The following is an 18,843-nucleotide window of genomic DNA, read 5'->3' on the forward strand; positions in this document are numbered from 1 at the left end:
AGTTACATCCAGTCCCACATTCTGCTTAAGACCCGGGGACATGTAGTCATGAAAATATCTGGAAACTCATTTAGGTTTAAAAGATATCCCACCTGATAAACTACCATGAATAACTGCTTTTTGTTCACAGGTACTCCTGGCAAAACCTTTCCTGAGCCTGAACAACTTCAGATAATAGATTTCATTGTAAATGGACTAGAGATTTTTCTCCATTGGAGATCACACTTTTATGCATCACTGCTGTTCACTTACTGTAAACAGAACCAAAAAATGTTTATACAAAGAAGTGGGGGGAAGAAAGTATTGTGGTCATTGTGTGAGTTTTCTTTTAGCTTCAAGCCTTAATCTTACTGAATAGCTGCCTACCACTGAGCTATCAAGTTTAATGATGAAGAAAGGAATAGAAATGTGCTTTTTGGCTGGCTCCTTATCTAAAGGCTGTGATCTTTGTCAAGAAGATTGACAAAGCTTGTATTCATGGGATTTATTTATGCACGCTGATATGTACAGTCTGGGGACAGGCTTCTTCTAATGCTACTTTCTCTGAGACAGATGTCAGTGCTGTTCAGAGAAAGGTACTGTTGCAGACTGCAGTGCTCTGACATGCTGTCCATCTTGTCATCTTGAATATTCCTCTCCTGAATTAGCTCCGTACAAGGTACAGCCAGGGAGCTATGCTATTATGTCAGCATTGGGCTGCACTGTGGTCTTGCAAAGGTGACCACTTGCAAGCAGAAGTTTTTGTAGCAACTGACCTAATATTGTTCTAAAACTTGGTGCCATTTCAAGTTTGCCATCAGAACCCGGGAGTCAAAGGCTAGAAGGCATTAACATCAGCCTGACACCTTGTTTCAGGATCACTGGATTTAAAGATAGCAGAGGACCAGGAAACTAGAGGGAGCATAAATAAACCAAACAAGGGCAAGTCAGTCACCCTGGAAGACTCCCTCCCACTGAGCAGAGAGAAACGTTTGAAATGGTTAGACTTCAAACTACCTCTAGTAAGTTATTTCCCATCTTCCTGTCTACAGAGGAGCATCACTGAATGACAACATAGTCTGCCTCTAAAAATCCTTGTGAATGGCAGCTGCCCACAGTTACTTCAAAAACTGTTTAGTCCCATCCAGAACTTAACATGGCTGTCTGTAGACAGCACTGGCTGGGGCTGGTTGGCTGTTAAACAGATGGGCAATCTCCAGGCTATGGGCCATAAAGACTCTGACTAAAGAAAAATCATATTCTGTGAGAAGGGATGCCTTGGGTCTAAAGCAAAAGGGACTTTCTGGTTAAGTTACAATCAAGTGACTCCCACATTGAGTTCAACCTTTGCTCAATGCCACCTAAATACATTTGTATCTGCCCTAATATGCCTGAATAAACATGAGTTGTAGAAAGGCCTCTCCCCGAAGCATGACAACAGCTTAATGTCTTCATTTTGCTTTTAGTGTAAACATGAGACTAAACCCCCATTTCTTCTTTGATTTCCCTCTCCCCCAAGGTTTATAATGTATCTGCTAGCAATAGCTGATAGGGCTAATGAAACCCACCAGCAGAAGCTCCAAACCAAATTGCCCACACTAAGCTACTCCATGATATTTCAAGGCCCTTGAATACTCCCTTGCTAAATATGTGTGGAGACTTCTCACAACAGCTGCCATCAGGAGTAAGTTATTGCTAGCAGAGACAGAATTCATTACTTCAAGCCCATAATGATTCAACTACAGGCCAATGCCACTCCTGTGCACAAAGCTACTTGCTTTCAGCCTGGCTGTTAGGAGTGACTTGGCTCCATGTTGGCAAGGTACAGTGGTTTCTGGAACAGCCACCATGACATACCACTCAAAATATAAATTCATTGACCTAAATAGGTTAGATACCAAATGAGTAGCTTCAGAAAAGGAGCAGGAAGGCAGATAAGGGTTTTATTATGGCCCTGTGGAAGCAAATTGAATTCAATCTCGGCAGGTACCACTAGATGTAATGGTCTGGGTTGTTTTGTTTATTTTGCTGGAGGGAAGTGCTTTACCCTCACTAGTCATTAATCACGTTTAAAGAGCCCATTTTATTAGTTACTCTGCCACACAGATTTCCCCCTCTTGCAGGGTATTTTAAATAATATGAATCAACATTCAACTTGAAAACATTAAAACATTTGGCAGGGAAATTTCAAATAAGTGCATGAAAGGGTATAAAAAGTAGGATCAATTTGACTGGAAAATGCATTACCCGTGTAAGTCCTAAATAACTGCTGAGTGTGGAAAGGCCAATAAAAACAAACAAATCAATAGAATTAATTAACTGGGAGGCAGTGTGGTCTAGCAGAAAGACCACAAGGATGGGAATTGAATCCCCTTGTGATTTCAGCCTGTACTCCAGGACTGAATAACTAGGTATTTAGGCTTCAGTTTCTTTTTGAAGCTGTCTGAAGGATTTAGGTGTTCACATAAATAGGACTTAGATCCTTAGATGTCTTCCCTTTGTCCATCTGCACCACAGATAAGAGTATCACTAATCATTGTGATTCTAAAGTGTGCTCAAGGCAGGTAGTGAAAAATCAAAGACATCAAGGGCTGAGGATTTGAACTGTGTTTTGGTGAAGGCAATGGCAAGCTCCCACCTCCCCATTAAATAGGAACAGGATGTAGTTCTGTCTTCAGCTCTGCAAAATTAATGATCTTCAAAATTACTGTTCCTTGGTTCACAATTTTCACCAAGAAATGCAGGTAGTTGCAGGGAAATCCTGGTGTCCTGCAGAATTTAGTGCATGCACTGCTTGTAAAAGCCCTTTTTAGATGAAGCCTGCTCTGCATTTAATCTCCCTGAAAGTGCCCAGTTTCTATAAGGTTGGCAAGGTGATACTGAATTAATGAAAATCCTGCCCTACGAAAGCCTGTCCAGCATTGACAGAACAACTGTTGCATCCCAGCCATGAGACTGCTTTTGTAGAGTGCACAGATATCCAGGGGAAGTGGCGTCATAGCTGAACTAAAATCTGCAAGATATTTGCCTCTTACATTGACTTATTGTTGGGGTTTTTTTGAGTTTGAATTTTCAACTGGATTTTAAAGCCTTTGCAGCTTTAGGCATAAGCTTCCAGGGAATATAAAAGCATGACCTGTAGTAGTGGTACACTTGAAAACCAGACTAGTGAAAGATCTCATCTACTAAGCACTGTCCTATGTATCTATCCTTCTTTCAATCCAATCTTTTAAACCAGTCCTGTTTCCTCACCACCAATAAATCCTTTTCCAAAGTGCTATATTCTTCATGCTGTGTTTATTCAGCTTGGCTCAAAATGCAATTTCCCCAGAGCTGGGATCACAGCTTAAGGTCTAACCCTGCTGGGCAAATCTACAGTGCTATAATGTCTTCTAATGCATCTCAAAGTGCATATATGGAGCCAAGGTCTGGCAGAGGCTGTAAGTGACTGAGCCTATGAAGCAGCAGACAATTTGCAAGCCTGGCAGAAGATTACTCCTACATTAATCACCCCAAGATACCCTACCTATACTATAAGTTCTGTGTGTTTGCAACAGTCCTTTGACATCCTGGATGTTTTCTACTTGTCGGCCATTTGATAAAATAATCCATAATCATCTCTGAAACTCTTCTAGCTTAACCCCAGTTGGTTGATTTATTTCTGCAAAGAAGCTTCACATTTCATCTCTGCCTTTTCCTGCCTTTTTGCTGGAAAATAAGCACAGACCTCTTCCCCTCTTCCCCTGCAAGACAGCAGGACAAATCCTGTCCTGGATGGACAAGGCTGATACCAGTGCTCTTCTGGGACTATGCAGTCAATGCAATCATTTTGACAAAGTTTTCTTTCCTGAGCCATTCCAGATCTAGATAGGCAGCCATATGCCAGCCTGGTCACAGTGCTACCATCCTGGGTCATGCACAGTACTATCTGTTTCTGCAGATCCACTCTGAGATATTTTTCCTTATTGATGACTCTTTTTATACCATACTTCAAATGTCAGAAGCCTTCAATGACTGCTTGCAAACCTATGCTTTCACAAAAACCAACACTCGAGTGCAGGGAATGTGGCTGTGGAATTGGCAGAAGTGTCTGTCATGTTCCCAGGTACTGTTGGTGCCCTTGAGCCCCAGCTTGAACCTGACCCAGGCTGTGCAGGACTGCCCTAATCAGTTTGCAGCTGCAACATCCCTGAGTGCAGCATGTTTTTTGTGCTGGAGTTCATGCTAAACTACAAAGTGGCTCTGATAAAAAACTAACACTGATCATCCTGCCTTATTAGGGCTACCTGCCTTGTGTTGAAACCTTGTAAGGAGAAAGAAAGGTGAAGGCCCAGATCTGGTGGGGTAGAGTTAGGGAAAGATTAAAACAGGGATAACATCTAAATGCAAAACAGTTTTGGGGGGACTAAGTGGAACTGAAGTAAACTGAACAAGTCATGTGCCACAAGTTGTGGGTCCAGTCACTCAGTGCTGGGTACAGTAAGGCCAGGCTGCAAAATTCTTGAGCTCTACCAGCAACAGGAGCCCATGGACCTGAAAGTCCTGAGCTGAGTATCTGCTGCATTAAGAATAGTTATGTATCTAGGTGGGTGGTATGAATGGATTACTTTCTTCAAAGCTCTGTAAAATGTTCCTCCTCTGACAGCCATTAAACCTAAAAGGGGAGAATACTAGTGTTCAGAAAACCTAAGCAAGCTTAAATACTGCTGTGGTAAGACCTGGTCTGGCTGACTACATCTATGACTATTGCTTCCTTCAAAGCAGGGGATAGCTTTCAGAGGGGAACACCGCAAAAATAAAGGAAAAATATTGTCCCTTCAAATGGAGCTTGTTTTATAGATGGCACTGAAAGATCTCACGTGGGTCTTGAAATGAGAATTTCTGAAAAGGAGCATCTGTGGCATAAAGCAAAAGGGTTCCAGTGCATTTTCAAGTCTAAACAAAGCAATGGCTGCAGAGACATGCAGAGGATGGCTGTGCCATCCTTTGGGGAACACCCTGGGACTGGTCATCCAGACAGTGGTTGTCCTGGTGTCACTGCCAGCAGACACCAGTGTTCCCTGGGGTACCTGGGGACACCACATACCTGGCAGCTTAGTAGTATTAGTTTGTCATTAAGCAGCTTGGTGGGATGTCAAGTTGGCTGGAACATGATGTCCCCAGCCACCCTGCAAAGCCCCTGGGCAGATAGCTTATGGAGTGCACCAAGCTCATAGCAATTCAGACTTGCACATCTTGATTTAAAGATTGTAAGGGCTGTTTTGGTTATGGATAGATATTGAGCATCATTGTAAGGAAAAGAAGCTGGGAGGTGTTACCACAGCTAGCACCTTATCAAAAGGATTTATGTTGTTTGGCAGAGAAGTTTACATAACCTAAGGAGTTTAACCTGGTTTTTGTTAACATTTCTTTGAAGTGGAGTTAGGCCAGTGTCGGACACACAAAGATGGGAAAATGTTTGCGCTCGTGGCTTTTCCTAAGTGCTTGCTTATATTGCATGCCTTACTGATAGTCACAATCTCTCCAGCCCATATCTTTGTCCGCTTCCCTGTTCCTGATAAACCTCGTGCTCCCAGACCAGACTGCCCAGTGTGCCAAAGCTGCTCCTTGAATGCCAGGGGAAGGTGACACCTGACAGCTTGCAACTGAAGAGCATACTTAATGAATTAGAAGCCAGGCCAAGGCTGATTTCTGGATTCATAGTGTCTGTGCCCTTTGCAGGGAACTGATGAGCAAGGGCTGCTCAAGGTTTGGGTTATCTAAAGGTGAAGAGAGACCTGCAGAGATTCAGGCAGATGCTCAGTCATTTATTTTTTGCTAGCTGGTGGATCAAGAAGGCCTGTTAAGTGAGAGCTTTCATATCTTGCACATAGGGTTAATCCTATTTGGAGGGGATAAGTGAAGGAGGAAGAATCTTTTAATCAGAGGTAGCAGAACAAAGTAGGCATGGCAACGGGAGCAGCCTTCAAAGGCTGACGGAACCACAAGGCTGCATGTTGCATAGTCTACTGGACTCTCCACCTTCCTGGTCTCTATGCAGCTTTATTAAAGCAAAGCAAAAGGATTACAGGAGCTATACTGAGCTCTGCCCTCATTGACATCCAAATCCTCTAGTTCCCTTTTCCCTTCTGCCACAGTGACACTTTGCATGTCCACTTGCCCTGCCCCAGTCCATACGTGAGCCTAAGGGCAGACAAATGCATTTGATAAAAACTTCAATCATCATCTCTGAGCTAAAGATCAAAGGTAAATTTGCTTGGAGCACTGAATTGTGAATCTTGAAAAAGAACTATATTAGCATCAACAATGGGATTAATTAGTCTCTACTTGAAGCCTTTCAAACACAAATGTACAGCCAGTTCACTGTAGTTTCTGCTTTCCTTATTTCTTCCCAATGTCTTACCAATCATGCACCCACTCTGAAAAAGGTATGCTATTTTCATATCAACTTGAGCTCTATTTTGAGAGAGGGGAAGGAAAAGGTAAGCAGGCTGAGCAACCAGGCTGTGTAAAGCACAGATAACAGAACAAGCTTTCAACAGTCTCCTTTCAAGCTTTTGTGGAAACCAGAGATAACAGCTGAGCAAACTCTTCGTAGGAAATTTGTAGCATGCAGGGATGGAGTGTGCTGGTTCTCCGTGATGGGATGTCAGGAGAAGTGCTCCCTGGGTGAATGTGCCCATAATAGACAGGGTTATCCAGTCAGCTTTGCTTGTGTTTGGATTCTTTCCCCTGAGTGGTTTCCCAAATGCAATTTCTTCAGAGACTTTACTTATGCATGTCCTTCATCAACTGGCTGTAGCAGTTATCTAAAATCGCTACTGAAATATAAGTTAACTATTTTATAGACAAAATGTCAATTAAGCTGAGTGTCTGTATAAAGCCACACAATTTTTTCCCCAATTTTTCTAGGGCTTGTGATGAAAACTGTCATCAAAGAACATTCACTTCTGAGTGTTTTCCAATACTGAATGCTTGTGTGTGTGAGCTTGGAGTTTGACACCCAAGTTTTACACACTCCCACGCAGATGAATGGTGTGAACTACAAAATACATACAATTGTGTGCAGAACTGGCCCAGTTTTAACTGTGAAACACAGGAGTCAGGTTCAGTTCTGAATCTGCAATATGAAGTGTAGTATTTCCTGTTAGTTAACTTTATCCAGGCAATGAAGTTGAGGAACAGGGAGGCAGAGTTAGAGGTTTTTCTTGGGGGAAGGAGTGGGGAGTGGTAAGTGATACAGGTGGTTTGTTCTATCTCTAAAAAGCTATTAAAAAAAAAGTGGTTTGACTTCCCCCCCTCAAAACGCACCTGCCTGAGACCTATGTAATATGTAGAGGAGTAGTATGGATGCTCATCTTCAGAGACATCTGTTCAAATGTTAGCTTCAAATCACAAATTAAAAAAACATCTTGTTCATGTTATCCTAGTACCCATGTGTGCTTCATAGAAACAGCAGACGACTTGCAGTCTGTTCAAGCAACCCTTGTGCCTGCAATGAGGTAGGGCAGGCATGATAAGGTTTGCTAGTACGCTGGCAGAGCTAGTGCTATTTACTTGCTGATAGACCCTTGACATGAATAAAGAGCTTTCTATTGCTTGTTTTTGTAGGCTAATGCTGCGGCTTTTCCTTTAGCCATTTTTTCATGCAACCTGAAAGACCTTAATATGTTTAAGACCTCTTTCCCTTTGCTTTTGGAGACTTTATCAGAGCATAGTGGCATAAGCCTTGTTTTCAGATAAATTAGTTAAGAAACAAAGGAAATATGCTTACTAGTTAAATATGAAGTCCCAAATTTTGGATCTTCAGAAAGATCAAAGGGGAGAGAAATGCATTTCTAAAGGTTATACCAGGTGCTTTAACGGAAATATAAACTGACTATTGAATATCACTTTTCTACTTGACATCAAAATTTCTGTATTAGAACTGAGGTAACTTTAACATCAGTGTTAACATAATTGTTGTGACTGGGGCTTTTACTTGCTGTACTTGGAAGCGTTAGAATTTACAAGTGGCTTTTGTATAAAATAACCACATTCATTCTCTCTCCACACTTCCATTTATCCTCCAAAACAGACACTGATGGTGAGCGCATACCAGAGATTTGACCTGGAGGGGAGGTTCATCTTATTCATGAGAAAGAAGTTAATACCATGCAGTGACAAAGCTGCCAAATGCAAACTGCTGCTTTCCTTATTTGTCCTGCTCTGTTCAAAGGTCCCTTCTATAGTACTAACCTTTGCCATGTCTGAGTGGCATCGACACTGAACTTGGTCTTGCAACCCTTAAATATTGATGTTCTTGACTTAAGGATGAAGGTAGATATAGTTCTGTGGCACTGTTCTGGCAAAGTAACTGTAAGCACAAACAAGTTTATCCCCATTAGATAAATCACTGAAGTTCATTTTTAAGTGTCTCATTTAATGAGCCCTAATCACTTTGCAAAAGCTTCCTGTGTATATTTGGGTGAGCCAAAAATAAATCCAATGTGTCCAGATTTTTAACTGTATCTCCCAGCAGATACTACCTTTTCGTTAGTTTGCTTTAAAGTTGGTGCTTTGAGAGCACTGTATTTCTCACTACTGACTCTCTGCTAGTTTTACAGTGTGCATGTTTAATAACTGACCATAGAATTAGGTATGTCATCAGTTCAGCAAACTCTGTTCTGCACCTCGTAAAATATCAGCCTTCTGTTTAAGTATTTTATGCAGAATGATTTGTATGGAAGTAGTAATCTTGTAATCCTGAACGCTGAAAAAAGCAAAGGAAGAAGACAGGCAGTAAAATGTGTCTAAAACAGCCCTGCAATTATGCCCTTGTTGCTCAGATGCACATGAGCTGCTTGTGAGAACCAGGTGTCACTCAGGTGCCCAGATTTGACCTTAGTTCCAAGATCTGTCCCAGAGAGACTCCATATGCACAATATAAAGATTTGAAAGGAATTGTTTATATTGCCTTTTAAATTCTAAGTGTGGAAAGGTCATATATAATCATGACAGAGCTTAGAAACTTGAGAAAAATGTCTTGTACAGACTAGCTGAGTGATTAACACATGCTGAACCCTGTAGAGAAGATACCATACCCAAGCTTTGGAACTTGAGGAACATCTTGGCTCCTCTGCAAAAGGGAACAAGTTTGCTAACTTCTGCACTGAACTTGTCTGCCACCCCAGGGAAGCCTCTTTTTATCTTGTCAGTAGTTGAAAGTTACTTTATGTGAAAGGCAGGCAGATCCAGGAGGAGGAGGAAGCAAATAAAGTGATATAAAGAATATGGGTGATATGATTCAAAGGGCAGGCTAAGAGTGCTTGCAGTAAGATTTGGGATGGGTGTGAACTGGGCAGGACTGTCCATGCTTGTATGATCAATCTCTTCTTTGATGCTGACCTGGCATGATGAGAATTTCACCTGTAAGCATGAATAAGAATACGAGTATCTTAGACACTGTACAGATTTAAATTAAACCTGGTGGTAAGGGTCAAGTGAGAGCCCCTCTGAAAATGTGACCACACTGGGACCTGAATGGGGGTTTCTCAGCAGGGACTGAGGGAAGTGAGTTTTTGGTCGATCTCTGCTAATGATGCATTGTTGGCATCAGCTCCCATGTCCTGATGGCTGCCTGGAAGAGCTATGCCAATTCAAATTTCAGTGAGGAAGTCTCCTACTGACTTCAGAGCCCTCACTGGTGTTTCTGAAATCTGTCTGGAAGCTAGTTGGTGCCATGGAAATATTTGTGTACTTGTAGCTACTGCAAAGGGATGAAGGACTTCCAATTTTTCTTTCTTCATTCTTGCAATGCTTGATTCAATCCGCAGACTGTGCTGTAAGACACTTAGTCCAGTCAACAGTCCTCTGAAACCCAAGGTGGTTGAATGTGCTCAGAGTTGGCCAAAGCACACTTGACACCTGGGCCCATGTAGATGCGGCTGCCCCATCTAACTTCTTTAGAAGGCAATTGTATTTGCATATCAAAAAAATAATTGTGGTTAATGGGAATGACAGATACTTATTACTTCTCATTTCAAACACAGGATTAATTGTCTCCTGTCCCCAGTAAGCAATTTAAAGAAATGCTGGTGTAGGAAGAATTAGATAATGAAGCTCCTTTCATCCAACACTTACATGTAATTTACTTTTAAATCTACTCCCCTGGGAGGTGGCACAAGCTGTGACAGTGCAGAGAATATTTTAATGGTTTTGGAAAGAAGTCAAAGCAGAAAACTTTCTGGTTTAGTCCTAGGACCCCAGTGGCTAATATTTCAAAACAGGGGAGTTAAGGTGTGGGGCGTTAAATGCAACATGGTGAACTGAGGTCACTGTGATCAAAAGCAGCTGGTGGGAACAGATTGACACATCTTAAATACCTGCTTATTATGTTCTTTTACTGTTGCTATTAATAATAAAAAAACATGGAGAAGGTGTAGGAAGAGCTGGCTATTGGTTGGCTATGTCCCAGCTCTAGGAGAAAAGAAAACAATTTCCTTCAATATATCAGTACATAAGTTATTGCTTTGACATACTCTTTATATTAACATACATTCTTACAGAATCTCATTATAGAAGTCAACAGTCTTGCATGATGGTTTAGGCCGAGCTGGGATTTAAGGAGGGTATCTTTTGATGCTAAACAGTACTAGATGAGTCACTTTAGTGCCCTCTCTAGAAGTGGATTAAATATTCTTGCCATGATAAAACATTTCAGTGTTGTCCAGATGAGCTGGAGTAACAATTGCTACTTCCCAAGCCAAAGTAACAATAATGCTTAGTAGAAGAATAATCTTGCTTGTCTTCAGACCTTCAAGCATGCCTTGGAGGAGTATGGAAAAGATGCACCTGGTCTTTAGTGAAGACTTTGAAGACAGAATGCATCTGAAAGACTCTTGCTTTGGATATTTTCTGTATCCAAAGATATTTCACTAAGAAATGGTTGGTCAGTTCTAGCTTCTTAATGATTCCTGGTAGTGAAGCGCAAATAATGGGAATTAATCTCTGAAATTGTACAATGCCGTCTCACTTTGTTACAGTGCTCCACGCAGGCTCTTAAATCAATCTAATTTCATTCAAGTCTTATTCTGCACCTGCTGTTAAATTGAGTCCCTGAAGAGAATATAAGTTTGGAGACGTAAAAGGGCAGAACAGAGAATGTTTCTTTAATTGTTATTATCCACCACTCAGAGTCACTAGTGTAGAGGAGTAATTAGGGAATTGTGGTATATTTCAGTAAAAACACCATTTCCCTCCCTTCCCTCTCCTTTTTTGTGGAAATCATATTTCAGAGTTTGTCGCATTTATAAGTCCTAGCAAGAATCTCGTATGCAATAATCCCAACCTAATCATACCTTAACTAAGCCCTTTCTGCTGAGATTTATGGTGACTAAAAGAAAGCGATAGTAAATAACCATAATAGCAGGCACAGTGAGACATTGGCTCTGTACTTCGTGACTTTTTTAGCTAGAACCCCTTTTGCAGCTGGCCTGGGAACAATTGCTTCTTTCTTTGCTGCTACCCAGGAGGTGAAGTTCCCAGTGCACTGCAGTAAACAGAATTACTTTGGGATCCCCAAAACATATGTGCTTTTTTATCATGGTAGGAAAGAGTGCCAGCGTCACCCTGAAAGAACAGGCAGTACAAAGAGGCTGGAGGGTACAGCTTCACAGGCTGTTCCCCACAGGCAGAAACTGCACAGGGAACTGAAGGGAGTACGATTCAGACAGCCTGAAAAATACAGCGTATAATTATTTGGGCTCATGGCATGGAGCTGATATAACCACTCTTCCAAGTATGTGTTGTAGAAGGAAAAGTGCCTGCATGAGTCTGTACTCTCCAGCCTGTTTGACTTGAGTGACGAGGTGAAAAATTTATACTGCATTGGCCTCAGCACAAACTATTATTTGGCAATCACAGCTTTGGACCTCTAATCGTTGTCCAATAACCTCTCTTCAAAGTGCAAGCTGCAGGATCCCAGCAAAGATGAGGGCATGACTTGGGCAGAAAACCAAGGGGGAATGCAGCATGTGAATGGACTACCAGTGACCTTTAGTTTCTCAGGCTGAGAAAAAGGAATATGGCCATAAACCCCAGATTTTTAATACAAATTTTGGCATCATGGAGTTCTACTTGCACACCATAACGTTCTGCATGCATCACTCTAGGCAAACTTAAGCATGTGACTGTTATTTTATCTTCCCTTCTAATGCACACTGTAGACATCTCAACATCTGAGATCAACATGCAAGGTGCTGTCTCACATGGGATGATGGCTGATGCGCTCCTGCCACCATATAGGCCGAACTATATGAAGGGAATGGCCAAGAGGACTGGGCTGTATCCACTTACAGGTGTTGCCTAGCCATATACCTGAACTTTGGCTATTTTATGCTATTTCAGGGGGGGAGCAAGGAAAGGAAAAGAAACTACTTGTTTAATTTTCTTTTTTTCCATAAAATCTGAAAAATATCAGTTATGTTCACAAGTAGAGAGACTCCTTGCATAACCACTTAATTTGGGGAAAACAGCACATTTCAGAACCAAACTGAAAAAGTTTTATTTTTTTGCAAGAATTAATTAGCCTCAGTTTCCCTCACTACTGCCTTCAGCAACAAGCAGATTAGGCAGAGCTGCCATACAAATGCCTTTTATCCTTCTACAGATTGCTCTTTGCAGCTGCCTGTTGGACTCATGCTGTTGAAAACTGAAATTTTTATCTTCCAGTTGGTAAGAATTAGTGGTTTTCTGCTCTCAGGCTGCACAAGAACTATTTACTCCAGGCTACCTTAGAAAGACTGAACTTCCACAGGATCAGTGTGTAGCACTGATAAATCCACTATCTGTGGTTTCCCATCTGTTAACTGCTCCTCAGCCTGGATATCCAGCTTGGTGTTTGAAATTCATTGGATAGAGTTTTGTAGTGAGCAGACTTCAAATCACTGCTGCTTTGCTTCTTGAATTTGATTCAAGAAATAAGGACAGTTCAAGAAATAAAGACAGCCTTTTATGCTTAAGCATTTGTTACAACAGAAGACCACTAAATATGTCCAGTGATTCTTTACTTGTATCAGTCCCATGCTAATGCAAAGCCCTTGCTGCATCTCTGACACAGCCCTACTTAAATGCTTTAAATAAAGTATGAGTTATTCTGGTACTTCCCTGAAGAGTCCTCTTCAGGTGTCACTTGCAGGGAGAGGTAGATGGCAACAGCATCAGAAGTGTGAGTGGAACAAGTCAGGATGGACATCCTTCAGTGAACCCTGCTGTCCCTCCAGGTTCGGTGACTTGCTGGGGACCCTCAGACTTGCATGTTCACACTCCTGGAGCCGGATCAAGGGATATAAATGTGTATTAAAACTCCTTTGGACTCGGTGTGCTCACTTACCCTGGTGTCTAGGAGGTACAGAGCAGCACACAGGGAGCAGCTTGAGGTTGCTCATGTTCTGTCTCTTTGCTGAAGGAGAGACTGGAGTTCAGAGCCCACAGAAAAGACTTGTTCAGCTGTTGGACACTGACAGACCCCAAGTGCCTCTTGGCTTCTTGAAGGAAGAGCTCAAAGCAGCTTGGACTCATCAGGGTCATAAATAGTGGGAATATCATGTGTCAAAGCAGTGTTGTACCCTGGCATGGTTGGAGGGACATCGTTTTGGGAGGTGTTCTGCTGCATTGGCAGAACAGTGAAGAGCATTGTCTGGAGTGGGACAATATTTGGGTATTATCTCATTTTTGCCCAGCAGAGCCAAACAGAGCTGGGGTGTATCAGGTGGGCTAATGCCCTGGGAGCTCTATGAGCAAATTGTTTAAACTGAAAAAATAGCTGTTTTCCAAACCTGCAGGTTTTACTCTGAAACCCTGCTGCTTGTTTTAGAGATGGTTCTGTTGTTACCCATCCTTCCTTTGTGGCTTTTCATTCAGCTTTTCTTCTAAGATCTGGTGCAAAGTCAATGGCAATTTTCCTGTTGACTGTGATGGGGCTTTATATTGGCATTTAATTGATTTATTAGCTCTTTTCCTAAAGCAGTTACACATACACATTATTAGATACACCTGATAATTTAATCATGCCCTCAGATCACTACATCTAGATTCCTCACGATCCAAGCAACATCATGCAGGAAATAAGGTTTCAGTTATTTCAGTATCCTCTGGCCTGGGAGAGGCAATATCCTCGCCTAGAGCAATTGAACATTGACTGTGTGTGGTTTTGCCAGTTTTGTTCTGCTTTTATCTGCTGAATGCAGCAGCCCTACCTGGTTATATTAGTCACGGGACAGATTAACAAAGTGAGAGGATGAAACATGTACTGCCCTTAATACTTGTCTGGCCGGTAGAAGTGGCTGCATGCAGATTTCTTTCTTGTAATTTCTCCATTATCATGTTATATACATAAAGATCCCCAAACAAGAACCTTTTTTGTGTATCAACATCCCCTTTCACTTCTGCTCCTAAAAACGTTAAATCAGTGCCATAGTTTTCTGGAACTATATTTTACCTTTTTACTGTCTTTCCTCCCAAAATCAATAAGCCTTTGCAGCAAAGTCTTATTTTCAGGTGATAAGCAGACAGTAGCTGCAAAGCTGTTGTATTCAATGATGCTTAGGAGTTTTGGTAAGGTGGTACATTCTTTTTTTTGAGGGAGTGACAGTGAAATCCTGAAAACCCTGAGGTGATTTCTTTCTGTCAAGCAATATTTGAGATTCAAGATCTTATAGCGGAACCAAGAGTTTTTGCTGAATATTTGAACTTAATAGGTTTTTATGCAGAAAAGGTGCTGTACAAGTCCTCATTGAATAATTACATAATACTTTTTCATACCATTAGATTGCACTGGTGGACAGTGTATACCATTTCAGTATTTAAAACCTTTTCTATGGTGGTTAATCCTTCAGTCTTTGATTCAGTGAGTGGCTGCCATCTTAAAAACCCTCATGGAAAAGGAGAGGGAAAAGAGAAGGGGCAGGGGGAGGAAAAATAATGAAGTGTCAGGACAGTGTGAGAAATGCCCTGGGGAGGTGGCAAACATTTCTGCAATTAGTGGTGTGAAAATGGCAGATTTGTTAGTGATCTCCATGCATTATTAAAAGCAGCAGAAACAAGAGCTGCCCACTGTTCTCTCTCCTGATAGGGATAGTTTCCTTATTTTTTCCTTGTTTTGCTTCCCAGCTGGTCACTATCTGACATACTGGCTTCATTTCAAGCCTGGCTGGGAAAGTTGGCCTGGGCGCTCACTCTAAGCATCAGCAATTTTTTTCCTCCCCAGCCAAACGCTTGGCAGTCCTGCCTGAGACGAGATCATCCCAGCCCAGATAAGCTAATTCCCTGCTTGCCTGGCAGAGCTGGGGCTTGGTGTTGGCTTCAGGTGCTGCGAGAGATGGTTGTCGCACACCTTTTCTGTCTTTTTTGTATATTACCTTAATCCTTCACAAGCTTGCCCTCAGCAAACTCGCACAGAGACAGGAGATATGGGTGAAGAATAATCTTCCCTCCTGCTCTCGTAGCTGTTTGGTCTGTCCACATTATCTCCCTGTTGCAAGCAGGAATATTAATATATGCATACCTCCTCCCAGAAACAGGGCTGACCATATATCCCTGCCTCCATCACACCTTTCCCTGTGCCAGAGCTGAACCTGCTCTGAATATATTCTCAGCTCCCCTTTTCCCCCGATACCAGCTAAGCACCAGCGTCTCTGCACTCATTGCAACCTCCCAGTCCTCCCTGCTGCAAATCACTAAATTCAGTTTTTAGTCCTCAGCACAAGGGATCCAATATTGTACCTGCTGCGCTCCATGTTGCACCTTTCCCTCAATCTGGAGTGCTTTGAAGCACAGCTAATGAGAACCTAATAATGACACCATCTGGGCACTAAACTACATCTTCTCACACAATTTGTCCCACTAACAGTGCTGGTATAAGAAAGTTATACATGCACAAATATGCCATAAACCAAAATTGTTTCATTGCTGTAACTTCTTATGCGGGTACAAGAACATCCTGGATTGCAGCTAACTGCTCTCGCACCGGGTTTTGTACCGGTATGTCCATAAATAAGCTACACAAAGCACAGACATCTTAAGCTAAAGGGAGTAGCTGGCTAGGAAAGGCGTCGCTGAATATCCAGAAAGCAACAGCAAAGAGCTGTCTCTGGGCTACGTTTCACTAATGAAGCCTCTCTACAGTAATCATCTGTAGAGAAAATGGCTTCAGCCCAGTCCTTCTTCTGGAAAATACCACCTGGTGCAGTATGAGGGTCTGTTCTGGTCTCCCACTTCAGTTCACCTCTGCAGCTTTGCAGGGTGGGTCCCAAATTCTCACTGGATGAATTGGGAGGGAGAAAGATGGTGTGAAATTCAGGTTTACCAAAAGATGGGGCTAGAGACCTCCTTCCCCAAGAAAGATGCTGCCCAGCTGGCACCCTGGGTACCTGCCTCTGAGCCCTAAAGCAGCTCCGGAGTCCTGTTTACCAACAGATAGTGCTAGAAAGCCTCTCATTTTCAAGCTGCCAGTCTTCAAGGAGCTCTTCTGTTAAAAGGCAAGTGTGGGCAACCATAGAGCCATTGTATTTATACTTCAGCAAGACAGGACAAGACATATTGGGCCTCCTGGATATATATGTTTCAATTCTGATTTATTCAAGCAGGAGGAGAAAGCATCCTTTGTGCATGCTTATGCAGTAGCAGCACAAAACAAAAACTAATTAGGTCAGTTCAGCTCGAACAGGAACTGTAATTTGCTAGCAGTTCAGCCATTAAAATAAAAACTAGTTTATTATGCTAGATGAAAACATACTACTAGAATCACCCTGTACAATTAGACCTATACTGCTGACAAAACAATGTTTTCTTGATTAGTCCCACAGATGCCCAAAGACAGGTGTCTTCTCTCAGGTCCTTTACAGCTCTTCAGTGTAAGATGCATTCAGAGATGTATGTGAGAACAGACCAATGGCTCCTCGTCGTCCTGCATTCACAAGGACCCTTGCATACTGTTGATTTTTATTTTTTTTTTCCCCGAGAGGAATAAACGTTACTTGTCACAGTCCAGCTCCTCCATCTTCAAAGCACCTTGGCAATCTTGAAAATCTGGCTGGATTTGTTCTGAAGTTGGGTAGATTTGCCTTCTCCCTGTGTAACGTGATTTATCTGGCCAAAGTAGAGATGGATTGACAAAACTGCTGTGTCGAAGAGGGAAACTTCCTTTATCAATGCTTTTGCAATACAGATTTTACAAGTTGACAACAGGGCTTAATCTCTGAATAAGCAAAGTTAAGTTCCAAACAAGTGCAGTTCATCTTAGTTCACAGGTTTGTCAAATGTTCTACAGGCAGGCTGTATTATAACAAGCTAGTAAAGGTAGCAGCTTGATTTTTCAGGGCTGTCCAGCTATGATACATGCTCTAATACATTGCTAAGTTGTTGGGTCTATATGCAGCCCTTAAAGGCAAGCATATACAAAAGCCCTTGCAAGATCAGAGTTTGAGTTAGGCCTCCAGCTCAAGTTGTGGTGGGAATTGGGTACCTACTGCTTAAGCTGCTTTAAAAATTCTATCAGCTTCTGTATTCTCTATTAGCCTGCTGAGACAAGACTGATAGCAAGATATTATTTGCACTGAACTGTTTCTTTCGTGATGTATGCATTTGTTGCATTCAGAGCAGTTGAGTCATTCTTAATCTGGCCACTGTGTTCTTCTGCTAGGTATAAATATCATCACTGTACTGTCACAGGCAAAGATGGAAAGAAAGTTGGTGTCAGCCTTAATTCTGTGTTTCCTACAGGCTTAAATTGGTTTAAGATAGACCTTTCACACCAATGGGATGACTTTTGTATTTCAGCCTTTGGTGGAAGAGGTCAACATGAGTTTTGCAACAAGTAATTTATTTGAAAGAGGGCTGTCAGGGTTCACAGACCCAGAACTTGCAGTATTCTGCTGTTTGCAAAGTTCACATAATTTGTTGTGTGCTGTTTCTAAGCAAAGCTATCAGAGCTCGTCTTCCTAAAAATAAACCAGCAGATGCAGCCCAATATGTCTGAGCTCCTCTAAAATATACACTGAGTACACAGTATCTGAGACACATTACTATGAAGAACTGGGAAAATATGCTTTAAAAGTGTTCAGAGGTATCTAAGCATGTAAAATCTGGTAGTCTGTGAACCTTCACATTGAAGACTTGAATCAAGACGAGCCTGTCTGCTGATACTGATGGGCTTGAATCATAAGTGTCTGCACAAGCAATAGATGCATTGTTTGCAGAAGTGTTCACTGACTGTGTACAGTTCAGAAGGATATTCACACTTTCTTTTAATTTTTATCTGGTAGACTTAGTCATTTTCATTAGCAAATAACTGAGGAAGAGAACTTTTACCTGCTATTAAATGTCAGGAAGCAAAGACAACATTAAATGTCTCATTGACTGATCCCAGACACAGTATTGAATGAGAGCTGGTCACTACTCAGGCAAACCAGCTAACAAAGCACATGGCAAATTTGGTGATGCCCACTACTCCAGACAGGGCAATGGCTAAGAATTGAACTCAGAAGCAGTGTGGACAGTAAACTAAAAGTAGGGGCAATTTAGGGAAGGACATGAGGTATTCTGTGGGCAGCCCAGGCAGACTTGTTGCCCAAGGTAATTGAGGAAGCTGTGTGGTCACAGGTAGGAGGACAGTCCTGCCTGGGCAAAAATGGGATGTGCCCCCACATTGAGTCTGGAAAGAGCTGAAGAAAAAGAATCTGACCGTCTGGGCCACACAATAAAGGGAGATAAACTTTTAAGGAAGAAAATATATCAAAAAAACCCCCAAACTTTAACAGCATCTGTTGATAGCAACAGCACTATTTCTAGAGAAAAGGTAATAAGCTACAACTTTAAATGTGTATC

This window comes from Gavia stellata, chromosome 16, assembly GCF_030936135.1.
Source record: "Gavia stellata isolate bGavSte3 chromosome 16, bGavSte3.hap2, whole genome shotgun sequence".
Taxonomy (NCBI): Eukaryota; Metazoa; Chordata; class Aves; order Gaviiformes; family Gaviidae; genus Gavia; species Gavia stellata.